Raw genomic sequence first — 16,360 nt, forward strand, 5'->3', positions numbered from 1 at the left:
CTCTTGTTGGAGATAGTTATTGCCTGGCTCTTGTGTGGAGCAAATGTTACTTGCCACTTATCAGCCCAACCTTGAATATTGTCCAGGTCTTGCTGCATAAGAAAATGGGCTGCTTGCCAAATTATGCACAATAGCACCTCAGTTGAAATCATTCCATGTGTGAACTCAGTTCCCTGAAGAAGAACCAGCCTGAGACAGCATAGTGACTCATATTGTTATAGACACACACTTGCCTCAATCCTTTCTGCCAATGACAGCCAGTTTTTAATACAACAGCATATTTTTCACACTTCCCACCCTTCCCCCTCCCAGTGTTAATTGCACAGGCAGCCTGCCATTAGCGTTTAAAGAATATGCGCTGAAGAAATTTGGTGCAACATTGGCAGGTGAAATTGCTGTGTAATTGCTGTGCTGTTTTAGTGATTGACCATCTAACGGGGGGGAATCCAGCCTGTTTCTCTGGTTTTCGACATTTCCTGGAAACCTTGCTTCTTCAGACAATATCTTCTGACTTGTGTCCTTTCATGTTCCTTTGCCCTCCTTCTACCAGCATTCTTCTTGTGTATAAGTCCTAGGACATCAGCTTAAAATTGATTCATTACCAGAATCTGATTGGTCTCCAGCTCCACACACCCCACCTGCAGCCTTCTGGTGCAGCTATCCATGCTATTGGTCGAGGGGCCAGGGTTTGGAAAAACCATGGTAGATTGTAGCATTCCCTGTCACACGAAAACTGGCCGACCATTGTACACCCTGCCTGATCTTCCTATCGATTGAAGGTAAAATCATGATCAGCAGTGAAGTCACTACTACCAAGGGTGGGGAAGCTAAAATCCATCCCATCACCATTTCATTCACTAGGTCAATAAACTGGACAGACGGTTTAGGTAACAGCTGCAGGATCTTTCCTGAAAGCAGAATAACCTGGGATTTGTTAGGTGTCTATCCGGGTGCCAAACTGGCTGTCCCCGGGGAGGGGGATGAGGCGGGTGGAGTTTGAGAGGCCATGGGGGGAGGGCAACCTGGGGGGTGGCCGTAATCAGTTGCCCTCCTGCTTGAGTCAGCTTGGCAGCGCTAGAGCAGCTCTCTGAACACCGGACATCTGGACAAATGAAGAAAAGGTTAAAAAGGTTTCCAAGCACTGCAGTTATTGCTATTAGTAGAAGTGCTCTGTAGTGAGAAAAAGAAAAGTCCACGCAGCTGGATATCAATTCTATCTCCTTGTCTTTAGTTAACCTTTTTGCAACACTGCCTTGATTGTGGTTGGTTACTGAGGTGTCACAATCTTTTAGGGGAACATAGCAGAGATATTATTAATGACAACATAACTTGCTGTGCACTATCATATCCATGCTCCACTGACAAAGAAAATGAAAAACAAGCCCTTTAGATGGATTTCCTTATTACCTTCCATTCCTATATATTTAATTGTAATAAATTTGCAAAACACTATGTGGGCATGCTGGCTTGATGAATAAGATTGCTTGTTTATCATTGGAAAATGCCTTCATTCTGTTTCTCTTTATTTCCAAAGGATGCCAGTCAGAGTGGTGATGTTAAAGTGATTTGCCTCCTTTGAGAAATCAGTTTACCTTTTTAATAAATGTAAGGGCTGCACCAGTTAGGCACACATCAATTGTGGCTTTTCAGACTCAATTTGGCATCTTGTAAGATGCTAAATTGGGGAGAAAGTTCAAAGCAAGACAGAGGATTGACTGTCCTCTTCATGTAGATATCGATGAAGTAGGTAACCAGGCCTATAGCTACAAAGCAGATACACTGATAGCAAACCAGTTGTTTTGTATTTTATTTACTGACTTTTACACTATGGGCTAAATTTTACAAGGTGCCATGGTCCCCAACCCTGAGCTATAAAGTCGGTGGGATGCCTGCTGAAGGGGGACGCCAGCTATCTCTCTGCTGTTTAACGGACAATCCGTCGTGAGGTGGATTATTGTCCCTCAGAAACAGGAAGACCCACCTCATAGATCTGCCGGCCAATCAGAGACCAGCAGCTCTCCGTCACTTTGGGGTACAGACGCGCAGTGCTGGATTGGGTTTTGGGTAGGTTTATGGATCCAGGTGCCAAGCTGGCTGGTCCCGACGAAGGGGATGAGGTGGGTGGGGTTTGAGAGGCCATGGGAGGAGAGCAACCTGGAGGGGGTGTGGGAGGTAGATGTAAAACATTAGGCCGGTCCTCCGATGAGTCCAGGGAGCCTGTTAGGGAGAAAACTTCCTACCCACCAGCAGTCTGTGCAGGGCAACCTGGCTCGGTGCCTGGGTAGTGATCAGATACAGCTCTTACATGGGAGTTAATTACTCACTTAAGGGTCTCAATTGGCCCGCTGGTGGGTGGGCTGCCCGAGGCCACCCCTGCCACTATATAACTGTGATGGGGACAGGATCTGGCTTGTAGGCAGTGGGCAGACTGCCCACAGGATTGAACAAATCGCTGCCTTCAAACCTGCCAGCGGGAGCATTAAATCCGCCATAGTTAGCAGAGCAGTCAGTGAATGAAATGAAATACATTTTGGAAATAGAAATTTCTACATAAGATTCTTTTAAGCCGTATATGCAATTTGCACCTCATTTGTTTACCTGTTGTTATACATGTTCCCAAAATATCTTAAAGATCACCAACATAAAAAATTATTTAAAATTAAAAAATTAAAATACATTTTGGAATTCATTTCATAATCCCAGTACGCTGTATATCATCTGGCAGAACTTAGCGACTTATGAAGTCTGACGAGGGAGCACAAATGCAGCAATTGCAGGTCGTGAAGTATTTCCTGACTGCGTCGGTGAAAATAGCTGTGGATAGTAACCCTCAGCCTGAACCGTTTTTCATCCAGATTAAAAATTATCGAGAGTCTATGGTTGTTTCCAGCATTGTTATTCAAAAGTGCAAGTCACCGTAAAGTGCTTATTAGTGTCATTAATGCACCTCAAACCACCAAGTAATGGATTTATAATTTTCTTGCATGAGGAAATATACATAATTCTATTGAGGCTGTACAATACTGAGGGAATTTTTTCATATGTTAACTTAAGTACATATGCCAGTTGAATACAAATGAGTATCAATCACAGACAATAATAGACAACCTAAAATATTAATTTGAAGAGGAGGCCCTGCTGCGGGGTACAAAGCGATGCAGTAAATATAGTAAAACTACAGTTCATCATTTTAAAATGCTCTTAGCCAGTGTCATTTTACTTGTAGCACTAAAGATTCTGGGGTCTTAGTTCTAACTTTAATCTTCAGCAGCAGGGATTTTGTTCTGCATGACTTCTAAATGCCTAAAGCTGAGTTGGGAAAACTGAGCAGCTCTTCAGATTTAAGAGGGAAGGGAAATATCCAGATTGTTTAAATCCGAGAATGTAGTTATCTATCTGATTTGAGGTTTAAGATTTTTGTATGTTGTTACTTTAACAAATCGAGGAGAGCATTGTTTTAAAATTAGGTACTCCGACCTGCAAAGCAATTTTGTGCAAGCAGACAAATGAGTAAGCACAGAGTGAGCTGCACCAAATGTAACTCTCAAAGTGACCTGAATTGGATCAAGGTAAATGCTTTTCCTGACATCTGAATTTTCAGATATGACCCGTCTTTTTAAATTTTCTGGACACACACGCCGCAAATTTCTTACTGTTAGGCTTCATGGTGTCGATAGCCATTTAGTCCACCTTGTTTCCATTAAAAACATAAGGTACAGTTTTGTGCAGCACCAATTTCCCCCATGGACCACAAAATCAGCATACTGTCACAGCACTTAATGGTTTCAGTACTTTTGCTTCCATTACCTGCCCATCAGCTAATTCCAGTTATTAATCTCTCTTTGTAGCTATCCCACTTGCCCTGCAGCAATGGTTTCACTTGAAATAGTGCTTTGGATTAACCTCATTTATTTCACTTAGAACTTCCAATCAGCAAGTTCACATAGCACTGCTCAACACGTTCGTGCTATATCCCTGTGTGCACTATTTTTGTGAAGCTGTTAACCTGAAGGATCAGGGACGGAAGAAGTGACTTAGCATTAAAAAAGACAACTTATGTTTAATATGTGAGCCCTTTTTTTTGTGGATTGCATTTGTGTTTTCTGAGGTTGTTGATCAACTGGACCTACGGGCTAACAGTTGATGAGTTAGAAATTGTAAAATTTGTTGTAACATTAGGGTCGTGTGCATAATAATTGTTGACTATTCTAACAAAAGGCGTGTAGTGATGTGGATGCTTCCTGAAGGCAGATATGTGTAGAAAATGTCATTGACTGAAACTCTCTTTGGAAATCAATTTGCATGGTGGGGAGACCACAGCAATGTACAGAGCTGGATACATATACTGCCAGCAGCTAGAACTGATCTCTGGAGAAATGGAGTATGAGACACAAATTTATCTGAACTATTTTGTATTCTTTCTTATCTCTTAAAAAAAACTACACAGAGTTTGATGATACATTAAATTTACTGAGCCCAGAGAGTAACGTCTCTAGCGATTTATCTTTAACTCAGTCTCCCTTTAAGCATTCGCCTTCTAAGATCTTGGGATTAGTGAATTCACTTGTTTTCTTGAAAACCTTGTTTTCTTCAAACTAAGGTTGCTTTTCATAGATGTATTGGTGTGATTCTGGAGCACAATAGATGATAACGTTTGGCTCTTCTTGTTTCTTTAACTTTGACTAAAATTTACAGACTGAATACATCCAGACTTAAAGAGCCTATATAGGCAACTGGAGGTCCATTCTAAAGTGGTTAAAAAGTCTACCTTATTATAAAGTGTAGAAGTATTTTGTACCTTTTTTGATTTCTTCTAGAGCTATTACCAGCATGTACAATCCTGAAAACCCAAAAGATGGTACCCATTCTATACCCGGATTTTTATTCCAAGGTGGGTAAATTCTTGTGCAAATCTATCAGAATTGTAGCATACTAATTTAACACAGATCTCCTGTATCAACTTACATACATAATGCTACACAACTTCCATTGCAGAGTGTGACAAGGGACCTGAAGATGGTAGCATTGGTAAAAATTTAAAGGATTGTAGCCACTTGAAGATAACTGGCAACATAAGGAGCAAAATGATTACATCCTTTAGAAAGATTCAAAATTGTTGGCAATCCTTTATTAAGACTGAAAGAGGTGGTGGGGAAGGGGAAAAAGTGTCAGGCAAAGCTGGAGCACTGAGGCAGCCGATTCCTGGTTCATCGCTGCATGAGGTGGCGACAACAAAAAGACGTTCTTTTGGGCACTCCAGAGGACGTTCCCAATACAGTGCAGCATACAGGTTGCAAGCATGAGGTATAAATGACAAGAGCTGAAATTACGTTCACAGCCACTGGCAGTGCAGTATCTATGTTGCATGGTGATTGTAAGGTTTGCTTGCAGTGTACGACAGAGCTTTAAACCCTGACAGGCACTGCAGGGCTCCGTCCACAACAGCAACAGCAACAACCTGTGTTTACATAGAGCCTTTAACATAGTAAAACATCCCAAAGCACTTCACAGGAGCGCCAACAAATAAAATTTGACACCAAACCACAAAAGGACAGGTGACCAAAAGCTTGGTCAAGGAGGTAGGTTTTAAAAAGAGGCTTAAAGGGAGGGAGGGAGGCCAAGAAGGCAGCTTAAGGCATGGCTGCCAAATGTGAACAGCAATTAATATTGGGGATGTTCAAGAGGTCTGAATTGGCAGAGTGCAGATGTGTCAGAGGGTTGAGAGTTGTGGGGCTGGAGGAGATCATAGAGATGCAGAGCGGGAATGGTGATACCATGGAGGGATCTGAAAACAAGGATGAAAATTTTCAAATTAAGGCATGGCTTAGCTGGGAGCCAATGTAGGTCAGGAAGCAGAGAGGTGACAGGTAAGCAGCGGTTGGTGTCCATTAGGATATGCTTTCTGTTTTTGGTTATCAGGTTCGCTTTGGCCAGCGAATGCTGGCTGCCCCCTTGATATTAACACATTAGTTAGTACTTGAAACAATATAGGCAGAGAGACCGATTAACTGAACAAACACTGGTATTATTAGAACAAAGAACAGAGCACTAACACCATGGGCAGGATTTTCCCATTGGCGAGCGAGGGGTGGGGCCCGCTCGCCGACGTGTAAAATGATGAGAGGTGATGTTGGGCAGAACTCCCGACATCACCGTGCCCCATTTAAATTTTCAGGTAGGTGAGGGCGCAGCAAAATCAGCTGTGCACCCACCGACCTATCAATGGCCAATTGAGGCCATTGACAGAATCATTGAAGTAATTAATGGACCTGCCTGTCCAACCTTAAGGTTGGCGGGCAGGCCAGGAGCCCTGGCGGGCTTCAGAGAAAGCATGAAACCTCATCCACAGGCGGGATGAGGTTTCATGCAAGTTTTAAAAAATTTAATTAAAGTTTTTAAAAAAGTTATGGACATGTCCCAACTCATGTGACAGTGACACATGAGGGGACATGCCAGGGATTTTTTTTTTTCTATTTTTAATATTTTTTATTGTAGAGCCGATCTCCCTGACGTAGCACTTAGCCTCAGGGAGATGAGTGTGCCCTTTTGTGCGCATGCGCGAAAAAGCGCACTTTCAGGTTTAGGGATTCTCCCCCGCCTGCACAGGGACCGCACAGCCCACGTAAAATGGCAGCAACGCCCCCGATCGGAGGTGCGCCTCCTGTGTGCCCGCATTTCAACTTCCCCCCTGACGGGGGAAATATCCTGCCCCATGTGTGCTTCTTCAATCACCTCCAGTTCTAGACTTCCTGTTATCCAAGTAGCACGTGCTGTGTAGTGATTGGTCAGTACAGTCACATGGTCAATTAACTACATTCTCTTAAAGGTACATAGCACTCCACTGTACCACAATACGGCAGCAGAGTTTCGGAAAATGTCAGGTTTACATGGGGTAAAATATTGGAGGCCAGCTAGGGGTGCATTGGAATAGCCAAGTTTAATGATAACAAAAGCACGGATGACAGTTTCCGCTGCAGATGAGCTGAGGCATGGGTAGAATTACGTGATGTTACAGGGGTGAAATTATTGATGTTGCAGATTTGTGATTGAAAGCTCATTTTGGGTCAAATCTGACACCAAGGTTGCAAAAGTTCTGATTCAACTTCAGTCAATTACAAGAGACAGGGATGGAGTGGTACCTGGGGAACAGAGTTTTTGATGGGCACCCAAGACAATGGGTGGGATTTTCTGGCCCCGCCCACCGTTGGGATCGTCTGCTCCCGCCGAAAGTCAATGGATTATTGGCTGGGCCGCTAAACCTCCCGCAGAGGGTCCTGCCATGACAGGGCTGGAAAACCCTGGCCAATGGCTTTGGTCTTGCCAATATTTAGTTGGAATTAATTTCTGCTCATCTATCACAGTTAGGAATGCCACAATATGTATGTGTTGTTGCATAATGGTATATGCAAACACTTCAGATTTTGTATTTCCTGAGCCATGGTAAAACTTTCAAAAATTGAGAAAAATGATTATGATCAAATTGGGTTCTAAACTATCTGCCAACGTCCGTCCATGACTTCCTGTTCATATCAACATGACATAGGCCAGAATTTTCCATTCCTGATGGCAGCGGGCATGTTTGGTGGCATGGGCATAGAATACGACAGGAAGGCCCAATGTCGGTTTTACACCGTCATGTAACCAGTGTGCGCTGTCTGCTCTGCCCATCAATGGCTGGCTGTGCTTCCCACCCTCCAACATTGTGAACTTAATTTTAAAGCACTTGCATCTCATCATTGTGTCTGCTCACTGGAATTATCCTCTCACATCAAATTTACCTCCTCACGTCAGCGGGGCTTCAGAACGGCACGATTTATGGCTGCCTATAAAAGGCGTGCACCTGGCGAGCTGAACTTCAAGGGGGATTCGGAGGTGAGTGCACACAACCTTGTGCAGCACTCGCGAGGATTGCCCATAGGACATCGAGGAAGATGCACTGCGCATTCGGCAGGGGGCACAGACAAGTAATTTTTCCCTGGCCGGCTTTCAGTGTGGTGCCGGGGTAAGGTCTCCGGTGCAGATCAGGCCAAGGTAATGGGGGTGGGGGGGAGTGGGCAAGGCAGTGTAGACTGAGGGAAGTACACAAGCACATGCCGGAGTGGGGGGAAGTAGGGATGGTGGTGGGAGGAGGGTGAGGGAGGCAGCCACGCACTTGAGAAATTGTGTCAAATGCGAGTATTCTTCTGAAGCTGAGACCGTTCAGCAGCAGCTCCGTTGATGTGCTTGGAGTTGGGCCTCTGAAGCTTTTCAGCCCACTCAAGCAATGCAAAAGCATGAATGTACCTCCAAATGCTCCGGAACTTTTCACCCCTTGGGCACGGACAGCATATTAATGTGCGTTTAAGGGGGCTGCAGAACAATTGGAAGACTGGGCAAGTTGTAGTATCCCCTTGTGAAAGATGGCCATGGAGCAGTCACTGGTGGAGGTGCTCACACCCCCATGCAAAGCATTTATTAAGGTTTAGACCAGTATCCCTCATGGTTCAAGCTAACAGCGCAGCCTTGAGGTGTGGGCTAGGAGATGGCTGTGCCTGAATGAGCAGCATGCCTCATGGCTTACAGGGAGCAGAGCAGAAGAAGAAGAGTGCGATGGAGGTGCCTGGTTCAGCAAAGGGGGAAGCACCACCCTCAAGATGAAGGTGCGGCAGGGCCTCCTGCACTCGCAGCTGAAGATCCTCAGTGATCCATTACTCGTAGGCATCTCGCTAGACCCATGGTCTATAAACGGCGCTTGTCATTTCTGCAGATGACCGAGAACCAGTGTTGCTGAAGACAACGCTAGGGAACAAATCAATCACATTTTTTTTTTATTCATTCAGGGGATGTGGGCTTTGCTGGTTGGACCAGCATTTATTGCCCATCCCTCGTTGCCCTTGAGAAGGTGGTGGTGAGCTGCCTTCTTGAACCACTGCAGTCCCTGTGGTGTAGGTACACCCATGGTGCTGTTAGGTAGTGAGTTCCAGGATTTTGACACAGTGACAGTGAAGGAATGGTGATATATTTCCAAGTCAGGATGGTGCGTGACTTGGAAGGGAACTTCCAAGCATGCCACTTGCTGCAGGATTTGGCGCACAGGGACTTGGAGTGTATCCACTGCCAGTGGCTCTGAAAGTCACTGTGGCACTCAATGTTTATGTCAGTGGATCCTTCCAGGGCTCCAGAGGTGACCTACGCAAGATCTCGCAAGCCTCCACCCACAAGTGCATCCAAGAGGTCACAGACGCCATCTTCGCGATGGCACAAAACTTTGAGCATTTCAACCAGGATTAGGCAAGCCAGGAAACAGGACTGCTGGGATTTGTGCAGACCTCTAGCTTTCCATTGGTGCAGGGTGCTGTCGACTGCACACACGTGGTACTTAGATCTTCATGGCAACAAGCCGTCAACTACGTCAACCGCATAGGCTCCAACTCACTGAATGTCAAGCTGGTTGGCGTCTACACAAACGTATCCTGCAGGTCTGCACACAATTCCCAGGGTGCGTCCATGACTCCTACATCCTCAGCGGGTCTCAGACCCTGACATCTTCCAGGGTCCACAGACACAGGGGGGAGGAATTGGCTGAGTAGAAAATGGAAGAGCCGTTTGTCTTCACTGAAGAAGAGAATGTCAAAGAGGATAAGGCCCTTGAAGGCGAGGATGCTGAGATATGAGGCCATCACACTGACCAGACGATGCAGGTGCTTGGGGGACATTAATAGCTGCAAAATTCATGGAGGATGATGATGAGATGCAGTGAGGACAGTCCTGACATCCTCACCTTGCATCTGTGAACGTTTGACTCCTGTGTAGCTGATGGCAGAGCACATATCCTCAGTGCTCAGGCTCATGTCATAGAGATGAGTGCACACCTGAATAGTTGTTAGATTCCAGGAGGATGATGACATCATGCAGTGAAGACACTCCATAGATCTTCACATTGTCTCTGTGAATGTCTGACTCCTGTCTGGCTGAGGGCAGCTCGCTTGTGCTCTGTGATCGGGGTCATATCATGGAGACACAGCGGTTAAACTTGTATACCTGATACTTTGGCAGCCTTCATCATTTGTCCCCTGCAGGAGCACACTTGAAGCAGATGCTGAAGAGATGGGGACGAGCCCCCACCTGAAAGGTGTTGAGAGCACAGAGAGGATGACGGAACTCTGTGACGCCTGCCCATGACATTCTGGCAGTAATGACAAGCACCTTTGAGGCGCAGGCATCAGTAAAGTGTCCAGTGAGTGTGAAGGTGAATCATCACTTAGCTTTGAAGGTTTCACACTGCACAGGGAAGAGGCCCTGGACTGAGGCACCTGCCTTTATCTTGTGCAGGAACCAAGGTTTCACATCTGAATAACACAAACACTGCTCATCATAACAAGGAGCCATAGACAAGGAGATACTCTTGGGATTTTATTTACAATAGTGAATATTATATATAAGTGATTGACACCTGTGCCCATGTAGTGTAACTACATCTACTTAACATTCCTAGTCCTGCTGCTACATCTTGGTACTCCCCTAACGTCCACAGTGGATTGCAGGCAGCCTGCGGGCTGTGATGACCTTGATGTGGGCCCTCTGGAAGGCCGAGACCTGGAGGGCTCCAGCCTGCTTTGGGTGTCCTCCTGTGGACCAGGTACACCCTCCTCGGCCTGTGGAGCTGGATATTGTCACAGGAAGATGGGATTTGGATTGGTTGGGCATTCCCGAAGTCGCCTGGGTGAGTGGCCTGGGATGTCAAGCTGCTGATCAACCTCCCTATGGGAGCCCAGCAGCCCCTGGCCGAGTCTTTGAGGAGAAGGGGAAGCTGGAGTGAGATCGAGCTGCCCACACCCTCATGCATTGGAACTGTTGGAAGCCAACTATGGTGTCAGCGATGGAGTTCAGCCACGCAACAGTGCAGCACACATGTCCTGGACCAAGGTCTCCATGGCAGCCACTACCCTAACAGTGTTGACCTCAGTGCGTTGGCATGCCAGCGCTATCACCTTGGACTGAAGGCAGACAGACTCCTCTATCATCCCTCGCGATCTGAGGAGTGCATCAGACAAACCTTCCTGATGTTTCCATGATAGTCTTTGCATCTCCAACAACTGATTGAGGACCGAGTCCAGAAGCTCATCATCTGACTTGGACTCAGCAGATTCCTTGCCTCCAGCAATCCTTTGAGTGCTGGCGATCCCGGTTGTCTCTGCGTCCGCCTGCTGTGCTGTGCTCACCAGATTGTGATCCTGAGATGGCTCTTCCTCCAGGTCCCAGTGGAGGTGTATGTCGCTGCACTGCTGGAGAGTGTGGGTGAGCGCCGTGACGGGTATTCAATGCTGCTGCCCTCAGGGTCTTCATTCGAGGTGCTCTTGGCGCTCAGGTCGGGGCCATGGTTGCCTGAAGACGACATGGCAGATGTGTCCAGGAGGGAAAGTGACGAATATTCATGCTTGGCAGCCGTGTTACACAGAGAACAGTGGATGAAGAGTAGCATTGACAGAGGGATGGTCTGGTGCAGGACTCTCACATGGATGCTTGCCGCTGACCTCACCATTGCCACAGGAATGGTCCACATCCTCTCTGATCAGCTCCAACATGTGGTTCTCAAATGATCTGAGGACCTTGATGTCTGGCACTCCACCACCACCACCCCCTCCCCCACCACCCCTCCCCCATCCCTGGTCTGGGACATCTCCTGTTGATTGTGTGCTATCTTGTCCTGCATAAGGACAGATGGAGAGAGTGTGAGCAAGATGCATACCAGGTCAAATGAAAAGTATGGCAGGCATGCATGTGTGCTAAGGGAGACATGGACAGAATGAGGAACTGATCTCCAGAAGAGATGAAACCTGATAGAGATGTGAGGGTGTATGTGAGAGAATGAGTGGTGATATCCCCTGAGCTGGCGGTGAGTGAGATGGCAGTGAATGTGTGATGGGCATGTGAGTGGGTGAGTTGAGAGTGAAGAGATGGTTGACCTCCCCTGGCGGCACGGATGAGACCATTCATCCTTTTTCCACACTGGATGGCCAACCTCATGTGCAGCATTGGCACCAAGCCAGAGTGGTGAGATTGATGGGCCTCCTGTTGCTCAAGTGAAGGTACAGGACATCATGGTGGGCCTTCACGGCATCCAAAAGGCATTCCAGGGATGCATTGCTGAATCGGAGGCCTGCACCCTTCTTGGCTTTTGGGACCATGTCTTCACTGGAGCAGTCGTGCAAGCATTGAGAACTGTGCATGCAGCCGCAGCTTAAATATGGCGCACAGAGGAAGCGGCAAGGTAGCGGCATGGCAGGCAAATCAGAGGCTGCCTGCTGGCCAGACGGCGTGTTTCCCATGACGCATAATTTATGAGGCACGAAGGAGATGATATGATGTGAAAACCCACCATTGCAGCTGGCGGGTAAAATGTCATTTTTCACACCTGCTACCACACTTGATGCAATTCTGGGATGATTCTGCCCTTAGTGACTACCCCATAACTTCCTGTCATTGGAAAACTTGGATATCCAACTTCCTGTTCCTCCACCCAAGTTACTTAATTTATGATGTAACCCCCAGTTACAGATATCTGGGGGAATGCTATTTATGATATCCTGCAATCAGAGAACATTCATATTATCTCTACTCTCTATCCCCTACTTCCCAATCATTTATCAACCGATAACACATGCTTGCTTTAAACTTCATGGACCTTCCTCTTTGGTTGGCAACTTCCTGTACAGGCCTTTTTAAAAGACTTCTGGGAGATCATATAGACAATATCCACAAACACTCTTATCCACTATGTTAGAGAATCCCTTAAAAGTTCAGTTACATTAGCCAGAAATTATCTACGATTTACAAATTCATGCTGACTCTCTTTGATCAGCTCATACCTGTCATTCTGCTTGGGTGGTTAATTCCAGTAATTTCCCCCGAGCTGATGTTAAACTGACAGTTCTATATTTGCTTCATTTTTTTCTTCCGTTCCTTCTCAAATAATGGAGAGCAATTTGCAATTTTCCAATCCAAGAGTCATAGCTTCAAAATCAAGAAAATCTTTGAAAATTATAACTAATGCCTGAGTAATTGTCCAACCTTCTTTTAGTACCCTGGTATAGAAATCATTAGATCTTAGAGAATTTTAAAAAAATTTTAAGTCCCATTACTTTCTCCATTGCCATTTTTTAACTTATATCAAGTTCATTAATTTCCTCACCCATTAGCCTATTTTTGGTTCCTTGCACCAGCAGCATTTTGTCCTCTTTCTCCATTATGAAAAGAGATGCAAATAACTCATTTAAAAATTCCGCCATTTTCTTATTGCCCACTATAGTCTTGTTTGCGTTTGTCTTTAATGAGCCCACATTCCCATATATGGTTCTCTTTTTTTTAATATACTTACAAAAACATTTGCAGTTAGCTTTGATACCGTTTTTCACGTTTTGTTTTGTAGTGCTTATTACTTTCTTCCTATGTATCCTTTTGCTGCGTTTTAAAAAAGTTCTTCCAATTGCTGGATTTCCACTATTCCTTGTATTTCTTAGAATCACAGGGTAGGATCTTTAGGTCAGCGAGCGGAAGGCAGGGCCCGCTTGCCGGCTCGTAAAATAATGCGGGACGGCGTCATGCGGAACTCCCAACGTCACGCCGCGTCATTTAAATTTTCAGGTCGGCGGAGGCGCAGCTGAGTTAACTGTGTGCCCGCCGACCTGTCAACAGCCTATTGAGGCCATTGACAAAGTCATTAACCTCATTAATAGACCTGCCCGTCCAACCTTAAGGTTGACAGTGTCACATCAGGGGACATGTCAGGGAAATTCTGTTTTTGCACCTTTACCATTTTTAGATTTGGCACCGATCTCCCTGAGGCAGCACTTAGCCTCAGGGAGATGAGTGTGCTCTTTCGCGCGCATGCATGAAAGAGCGCACTCCTGGTTGAGGGAATCCCCCTCTGCCCGCATTGGGAGTGCATAGCGCTTCCTGGCAGACATCATGCTGGGCAGGCCTTAATTGGCCCGCCCACGTAAAATGGCGGTGCACCTGCCTGCACCCGCTCCTGCACTTACCCCCCTGATTGGTGGGGTGGGGGGGGGGGGGGGGGGGGTGGGGGGTGAAATCCTTCCCATAGAATAGTTCTGCACAGAAGGAGGCTATTTGGTCCACCAAGACTGTGCCTGCTCTGTCAGAGAGCATTCCACCAAGTCTCACCCTCCCATTATCTCTTCAAACCCCTGCGATTTTATTTTCCTTCAAGTATTCATTCAATTCCCTGTTTGCAAATGCTATTAGAACTCTATCTGCCATCCAGTCAGGCAGTGCATTCCAAATAACACTCAGTGCACAAAAAATGGCTCTCCTCAAGCCACCTCTGGCTCTTCTGCTAATCATCCCAAATCCGTGCCGTCTGGCCACCGAGTTCCCAGTTAATGGAAATTTGCCAATTTACACCACACAAACTTCTGATTGCTTTAAGCACTTATATCAAATCTCCTCTTCGCTTTTCTGCTCCAACCAGAATAACATCACCTTCTCCAGTCTGTCTGTGTAACTGTAATCCCTCATCCCTGTAACCATTCCAGTAAATGGGTGGGATTTTCCGCACCCGCCCACCGCCAGAATCTTCCGGTCCCACCATTAACCAATGGACCCCCCCGGCTGGGGCGCCGCCTCGCCCGTGGCAGGTCCTGCCCGCGACAAGGCCGGAAAATCCCGGCCAATGTCTTCTGTATCCTCTCAAAGCCTTCATGAATGTCCTAAAATATGGTGCCCAGAATTGGACACAATACACCAGCTGAGGTGAAACTAGTGTTTTATAAAGGTTTAGCATAATTTCCTGGTTTTGTACAATATGGACCACACTTTCAGCTAAGAGGCAGGACAAATCCAACTCTGGAAACGGGCTTTTCCAGCAGTCAGGTCCTGGAGACTGGCCTGACACCTCCCGAGGTGGGGATGATTCTGGAGCAGAAAGTTAAAAGGCACCAAAAAAACATCAGCCCAGTTCTTCCAATAGAATCAGTAGTGAAGGTCGAGGCATACCAGGAAAGCCTTACAATCTACAGAAATTTAAATCTTCTGAAAAATTTAACCCCCATCCCCCTACCCCTTTCATACCCCCTCACCCCATTACCTGCTCACCCCCTTACCCCATCACCACCCCATCACCCCTTCGCCTTCCTCACCAATTATCCACTTTATGAATAGAACACACAAGCCCTATTATAACAGTTGGAAGCCATTGAGTGGCCCATAACTTTCCCCAAGTAAACAAATTGACTCTTCAAAGCAGCTAAGTAAACAGTCAAGCATCTGTAAAATGATTAGGTGGGAGAATTGCAGCCATAAGCCTATACCTCTCCCTAATTAAACAGAGAGACTTCAGAACTGCTTTCTCAACAGATGCTGTGACTGAATACATCAAAGCAATGAGAAAATATTAAACAATTAGATACTCTTATCATACTAGGCTACACGTTCAATACTGCAAAATTCCCTGTACCATTTTATCGATTTCATAAACTTTAATTCACCTGAAGACTTTTCCATGTTTACAGTGTTGAACCTTTAGTTGATAGCATACCAGTTAACAGAAGCAACAATCTGGCAAGTACATTGTTCAACAGATAGTTACATATTCAAATCGCAGCACCGTCATGACTCACCTTAATGATCACGGATAAAACTCATGCTACAGCGTTTGGACTCTAAATGAGGTAAAACCATTTTACTTAACTTTTAAACTTTTCCTGCCTCCAATCCATGCCTCCATGCAACTGGTGTAAAACCTGATGGCTGCTAGAGTCCAGCCCTGAACATTAAAAAGCTTATCGGAGACAGGTTCTTAATGAACCCAAAATGCTGTAAACTGCCTCCTTAATAGGAGAGAGCCTTCCTGGGGTTCACTCTCTCTTTCGGCCTCATGAAAATAGCGAAAGATAGAAATGGAGGAAGGCCTTCAGGCTTTCTGCTCAGCAGCCATTTTCTTTCCAGTTCCCTCTCCATTTGGTTGAAATAGGAACCATGAAAATCAAACACTCTAATCTATTTATAATGCCAAGGTCCCATATGTTTTAATAAATACTTAGTTAACCTGTCCTTCCACCTTCAGAGGTTTATGCACAAGCACCTCCAAAGTTTCACTTTTCTTGCACCCCCTTTGAAATTGTGCCATCTAGCATGTATTGTTTCTCCTCATTCTTCTTACCAAGTATATCACCCGACACTTTCCTGCATTGAATTTCATCTGCCATGCGTCCATGCATTGCAGAGGCCTGTCTATATCCTCTTGACCGTCTATCACTATCTTCCTCAGTGTTTACTATACTTCCAAGTTTTGTGTGCTCTGTAAATTTTCAAATTGTGCCCTTATCCCCAAGTCCAAATCATTAATATGTACCAAAAACCC

The sequence above is a fragment of the Cetorhinus maximus genome, chromosome 7, assembly GCF_964194155.1.
Source record: "Cetorhinus maximus chromosome 7, sCetMax3.hap1.1, whole genome shotgun sequence".
In the NCBI taxonomy this organism is placed as follows: domain Eukaryota; kingdom Metazoa; phylum Chordata; class Chondrichthyes; order Lamniformes; family Cetorhinidae; genus Cetorhinus; species Cetorhinus maximus.